Here is a 6,860-nt window from a genome sequence, read left to right on the forward strand (position 1 = left end):
AAAGATGATTTTGAAATAAATGCATGAAAGAGAGTTGGAGAGATTTGTATAAAATATTTTGCCCCAAAAGTATGATTTAAATAGTAAAAAATATTTTGGGAGAACTTTGATTAACAATGGATTAGAGAGAAAATTTTAATTAATCAAAGTTGTTAATCTGGAGTTATGAGGGTGTATTTATAGAGTTTGTGAAAATTATGACCGTTGAGGACACGGAGGTCATTTTAGAAAAAAGATTAATGATGTTTAATTAAAAATAACCTCGTTTTACCGCAGTAAAAAATTCACCAATCCGAGAGGCTCGGTCGTCCTGACGCGAGGTTCAGTTGACCAAGTGACTGAGTTCGGTCGACCGAGCGAAATTTGAACTGAAAGTTCAGTCGACCGGACTTAATGTCCCAAGGGCAGTTTTCCATTTTCGCGCGGTTCAGTCGACCCGGTGATTTTGAACTATGAAATTCGGTCAACCAGGCGGTTGGCAATTCCCATGTGTGGGTTCAATCGACCAGGGCGTTGCCCATATAAATCTGGTCGGTCGACCGGGAGGTCAACATGTTGACCAGAGGAGGTTCGGTCGACCAGGTTTGCCTATATATATCTGGTCGGTCGATCGAGAGGTCAACCTGTTAACCCGGTGGGAGTTTGGTCGACCGAGGAACTCAGTACAATTGAGTTCAGTCAACCGAACAAGCCAATTTGGGCATTTTTAGTCCTTTTTCTCTTTTAAAATTTACCGTATTCATATGATGATTAATGTTAAGCCTATAGGGCATATTTTTATGTAATATTTAGGGACCTAAGGTCAGTCTAAGGCCTTTGAGGAATAACCCTAAAAATATGGCGTCGGTCGACCAAAGGAGCCCTAAGGTCATTCGGTTCCCTATGGTCAAACTATGGCCATCTGAGCATATAATTCATATCATGCAGATGCATGCATTATTACAGACCAGAGATATAAAAATAAATGCAATACAAATAAAACATAAATGTCTTCTTCTTTCTTCTTTGCTTTTTAACTCTATGGAAAACGCCAGATATGAGCTTTGAGTCGTGTCATGACTTCCATGTCCTCTTGATCTTATATGTGACCTGAATTATACCTGTTCATGCACTTAAAAGAACACATAAGAACCACTTGTGTTTGTCAGCATCAAACGGAGATTAGACTCAAAAAGCCAACACAAATAGGTTGGATCCTTTTCAGACTAGTCCACTCTATATATTTAGCATTTGTTCCTTGCAATATGTGGGATGTTTGATCGTGACACTCCTCCTCACATATGACGAGTGAACCCATCATTTTTGAGTGTTTTTGAGGGTATACCAATTAGGTCAAGTCAGAACGACCGTTCTATAGGTGTCCACTGGTATCCTGAGTGTAACGAGTCATACGCATTACATATACCTCGAGATTTCGCTTGTTTATACTTGAATTAATATAACTACATTAACTCTGAATTGTATCGCTGGTTAACTTCATGTGAGTATATTGTTCTTAATGACTATATAACGATGAAACTTGTATGAATGACTTACTTCGGAGTTGTGTGCATTGTATATGATGAACTTGTGTGAAATTTGGTTATATTCCTGTATGTCAAACAATATGGATGTGTTGCATGTACATTCATTTTATGTTTGTTGGAGTTAGTATTTGTGGATACCGCCCTGGAATTCATTCATGTTATTTGCTAGAAACTAGCAACACGTTAGTTGGGGGGTGTGATTACGCGTTTAAATTGTGTAATTAAGTATTTTAATTCATGCATTACGACTTATATTTTTAATTAAATGCCTAGTTATGCTCAATATTATACATTATGCTCTATTGATAATATTTGGGTTTTATTGAATAATTTATGAATTTTTTGTATTTTATTTTTGCAGGGTAAGTTATGGATGTTAAAGCAGACAATACTTCATAATTTTTGCGTAATTCCCCCACTCGAGCTCTGATCGAAGTGATTTGAAATGCTATGGAAAGCCGAGAAAGTGCTCTACAACTTTCATGTTTTGAGTTTTGAAAGTTACAGGTTATAGGAACGTTGAAATTGGGTTTGTGCGCTGAAAAAAAAAAAAAGGGAAAAAAGAAGAAACAAGAAAAGAAAAGAAATAAAAAAAAAATTGATTTGACTCAGCCATGCAGCCGAGTCCTTTTCCTGGTGCGCTGATAGGGTTTTGGAGGCTTTTTATGTTTTCTTTTATCCTCTCTTCGACAGCCCCCTCCCCACTTTTCCTCTCTTCCGTAGCCCCTTCTCTCCCTCTTCCTTCCTCCCTCACTACCCCGAACTCTCCCAGCCTCCTTTCTCTTCCCTTCTCCATCTCCTCTCCTCTTTTCTCCCTATCCTTCTCGTCTCTCTTCTTCCTTCCTTCTTCTTTCTTATCAAGCTCCTACTACTGCTGCAATCTCGAACCTGAAGCTCCTCCTGCAGGTTCTCCCTGTGTTGTCGCCGTCCATGGCTGCTGCTGCCCCAACCCCTAGCTGCTGCCCTTCAATCTCCTTCAACCTGTTGTTGTGCTGTGTTCCTGTGAAGACCCGAAGGCTCCTCCACGGCTATTGCTGCCTCAACCCATACGGCCAGCCAGCCATCTTCTCATCTTTTTCTTTCTTCTCTTTTCTTTAGTTTTTTTTTTTTTTGTTCTTGCCTTTAAATAATTGAATAATTGTTATTTTCTTTTGGTAGAATTTTAATTAAAGTCTTAAACTTTTGAATTTTTTTTGGGTGATTATTATTGAAATTTATTTATTTTCTTCCTCATCTCAATTCATATTAGCATTAGATTTAATTTTTGCTTGATTTATTTTTTTTATTATTGATTAAAGTTGAGTTTGGTTTCTTGAAAAAAATAAAATAAAATATAAAAAGAAAAAAAATCATCTTAGGGATTTAAATTTGTTGAGTTCCATTTATTTTAAATTCAGTTTGATTAAAGTTTGAATTTTTATTGTATTTTAATTTATTGCTTAAGTTCTTAAGGAGTTAAATTTTCGTTCTTGATTGAGTTAAAAATTTGTTTTTTTTGTTTGAGTTTGTGTTTGATTGAGGTTGTTAGAATTGTCTGCTTTAATTATGTAGGAAAGTGATCATCTTTAGTATTTTTTTCCGAAGTTCAAACGTGGGTTTTAATTCTTACTTGGCTGATTAAACATAGGATCGTTTCTCATTGGTAATTTAGTTGTTAATTTAGTGCGTGTTAAGATTCATAATTTAAATTGCGCTTTGTTTTAGTTCGTCAAAAGAAAATCTCAAATATCCCGGAAACCCCAAATCTGAACTGTATTCAGTAAACCTTTTGTTTCTTATTTTTTGTTGGAATCATGTAAAATTTGAAATTAAATTGCATTCCCTGAGGAGACGATCTAGCCCTTGGGCTTATTATTATACAACTGAACTCCTATACTTGGGATAACTTCCGAACTGTTCATTTTTCGAGTGAGTCAATAAGAGTTTTATGAATTTATTCGACAATAACTGGTGGATATGAACTTTATATTTGAGCAGTCAATAGAAAATCAAGACTTTGGTCTGTATATTAAGTTTAGGAAGTTAGAATTATTGTTTTCTTATTTAAATATTGCTAATAGCTAGGGAGTTGATATTTAATCTATGATATAATAACCACTAATTAAAATTCTTTATTTTAATAGATTTTTCCCTATTCAAGTACTTTACAAATCAACTTTGCTTTGTGATATGCTTTAAATTAAAATTTGTAATTATATATTAATTTTCTCCCATGCTTTATTTTCTGCTATCAATTCAGATAATATGTAATTTGAGTTTTTATTTGCATATTTGTTCAACCATAATTTTGATTTATAGTTGTTGATGCTAGAAAATGGATCATTGCCCTAGAGGTTGATAAGCAGAAGGTTGATGAAGACTTGCCATCATCTTTGATATCTACAAGATGAAAATAGGCGCCTGGGAGATTCTAGGGGGCTTCGAGGGATCTCTTTTATACCTAAATTAGTGAATAGGTTGGAAGAAATGAAGAGAAGATGGTCTTTTAAGAGAGAGAGAGAGAGAGAGAGAGAGAGAGAGAGCTAGAGAGAGAGAGAGAGAGAGATAGAGAGAGAGAGAGAGAGAGAGAGAGAGAGAGAGTTCTTAGTTTAATTGTATGAACTTACCTTTTAGGGAATGATTCCCCCCCTTTTATAGCTTGGTTCCTTTGCCTGGCTTAACTTCTTTTGGATGTAGGTCTTCCATTCATGATGTGAGTGGTTACTAATGGGTTAGTAACTGCCTATATTGGTACGTACATTGCCCTAGTGGTTGTTTAGTGGGTGGTCTTCCTTTGTTCTACCTTGTAAGTCACTACTTGGTTAAGGATAGGGCTCCTTTTCTTTAAGGCCTACAAGTTGGCTTGTTTGTGTGTCTTGCATATGGCTAGTCTGTTTGAAGTAGCTCAATTTGTCCACATGCCTTGCATGTGGCTGGCTTGCTCGGGGCAGGTTAACTAACCTGCTTAGAGTAGTTGACTTGCCTTGAGCGAGTCAACTTGCCCACATGTGTTGCACATCGTTGACCTGTCTAGAGCACGTCAGCTTGCCCTATGTGCCTTGCACATAACTAACTTGCTCGGAGTAGGTCAACTTGCTCACATGCCTTGGATGTGGATAACTTGCTGAGGTCATGCACGTGCAAGGCACATGACTAACCTGGTCGGAGCAACTTAGCTTGCATGTGGCTATTTTAGTAGAGTCCACTTTTTATCATTTACAAAGAGCTCTGTTCGCAATAATATATTTTTTCAAATTTTTAATTCAATAAACATATAAATCAATGCAGTATACATGCATTGATTAGTAATATATAGTGAATTTTTGTCAACTATGTAGGGACTTTATTCCACTCTTTGGGTAGATGGGAAATCAGTGAACAATTTATCACATATTATATAATAAATGATTTTACTATTTTAACATCATGAAATAACGATTAACACAATTTTAAGAAGAAAAAATCATTTTCATTGTGAAATAAATTTTGTGTTTTATTTTAAATTTTCAAATGATTCTCAAATAGTAAAGAAAGTTGGTGGTGGGATAAAGATGTACAAAAAGTCATAAAGATAAAAAAAAAATTTGACATAAAATGTGGCAAAAATGTAGAAATAGGGATAACTTTGAAAAGTACAAGGAGGTGAGAAAGATGCAAAAAATGTCGTTAGTGAAACTAAATACAAATAATTTAATAGTTTGTATGATCGATTAGATATAAAAAAGGGAAAAAGGATATTTTTAACTTGCTAACACGCTAGACAATGGAAGAGTCAGGACTTAGGGAAAGGTAAAATGTATAAAAAGTGAGGATGATATTGTCTTGGTTAAGGGCGCAAACATTAAAGAAAATGGCGAAGTTACTGTAGTAAGTTGTTTAATGAAAACTAAATAGAAGACTTAAACTTAGAATTGTCAAATAAAGAAAAGATTAAACATATGAGATTTATTCACAAAATTAGAGTTAATGAAGTTAAATTTGCACTAAAAAAGATGAAAAATGAGAAAACTATGAAACCAGATAACATCCCAATTGAAGTTTGGAAATGCTTAGGTGATAACAGAATTATATGTTTAACTAATTTATTTAATACAATTATAAAAACTAAGAAAATGCCAAATAAATGGAGGAAAAACACTTGAATATTCAAAATTGTAATAACTATTGTGGATTTAAACTTATAAGTCATACGATGAAACTATGGAAATGGTAGTTGAACAAAAATTAAGGTTAGAAACGAAGGTCTTAGAAAATCAATTTGGTTTTATGCCTGAGAGATCTACTACGGAAGTTATATATCTTTTAAGAAGATTAATGGAAAAGTTTAGAAAAAAGAAGAGGGACTTGCATATGATATTTATTGACCTTGAAAAAATATATGATAGATACCTAGGGAAGTTCTATGGTGGGTAGATGGTGTATGTAGTAGGTATACTGATGTCATTAAAGATACGTACGATGGAGTAATGACTAGTATAAGAACTACAAATGGAGAAACCAAAAAATTTCCAATCACCATAAGTGTACATCAAGGATCTGCTTTGAGTCCTTATCTTTTTGCTTTAGTGATAGACCAACTGACTAAGAGTGTTCAAAAGGAGGTTTCATGGTGTATATTATTTGCAGATGATATTGTATTAATTAATGAAACTAGGGACAGAGTAGAGGTTGACTTAGAATTACAGAGAGAAGCTTTGAAATCTAGAGGCTTAAGGATATGTAGAAATAAGCCAAAATATATGAAATGTAATTTTAGTAATGATAGGAGGAATATTGGAGACAAAGTAAAACTTGATGATGAAAAAATAAATAACATTTGTAGATTTCGATACTTTGAATCTATTATGTAAGTTGAAGGAGAAATTGAAGATGATGTAATGCATAGAATTAAAGTAAGTTGGATAAAATGGAGAAGTTCTTTAAGTGTGTTTTATGATCGTAAGATACCCTTAAAATTAAAAAAGAAGTTTTATAGGATAGTTATAAGACCAGCTATGCTATATGAATCAGACTTTTGGGTGACAAAGAAATATAATATCCAAAAAATAAAAGTTACTAAGATGAGAATGTATAAATGGATGAGTGGTATAATATTGAAAAATAAATTAAGAAATGGACATATTCGCGGTAAATTAGGTGTATTTCCTATAGAAGATAAGTGAGAGATGACTTAAATGGTATGGACACTTGCAATGTAGGCTACATAGTGCACCAATGAGGAATAGTGAGTTAGTTACTGTCTCGGGGAGACATTAGAAGGGGTAGGGGTAGACCTAAATTAACTTGAGAGGAAATAGTGAGTAGAGATTTAATATCTCTTAACCTAAAGAAAAATTGCTCATGATTGCATAAATT

Source organism: Malania oleifera, chromosome 5 (genome assembly GCF_029873635.1).
Source record: "Malania oleifera isolate guangnan ecotype guangnan chromosome 5, ASM2987363v1, whole genome shotgun sequence".
Classification (NCBI taxonomy): Eukaryota; Viridiplantae; Streptophyta; class Magnoliopsida; order Santalales; family Ximeniaceae; genus Malania; species Malania oleifera.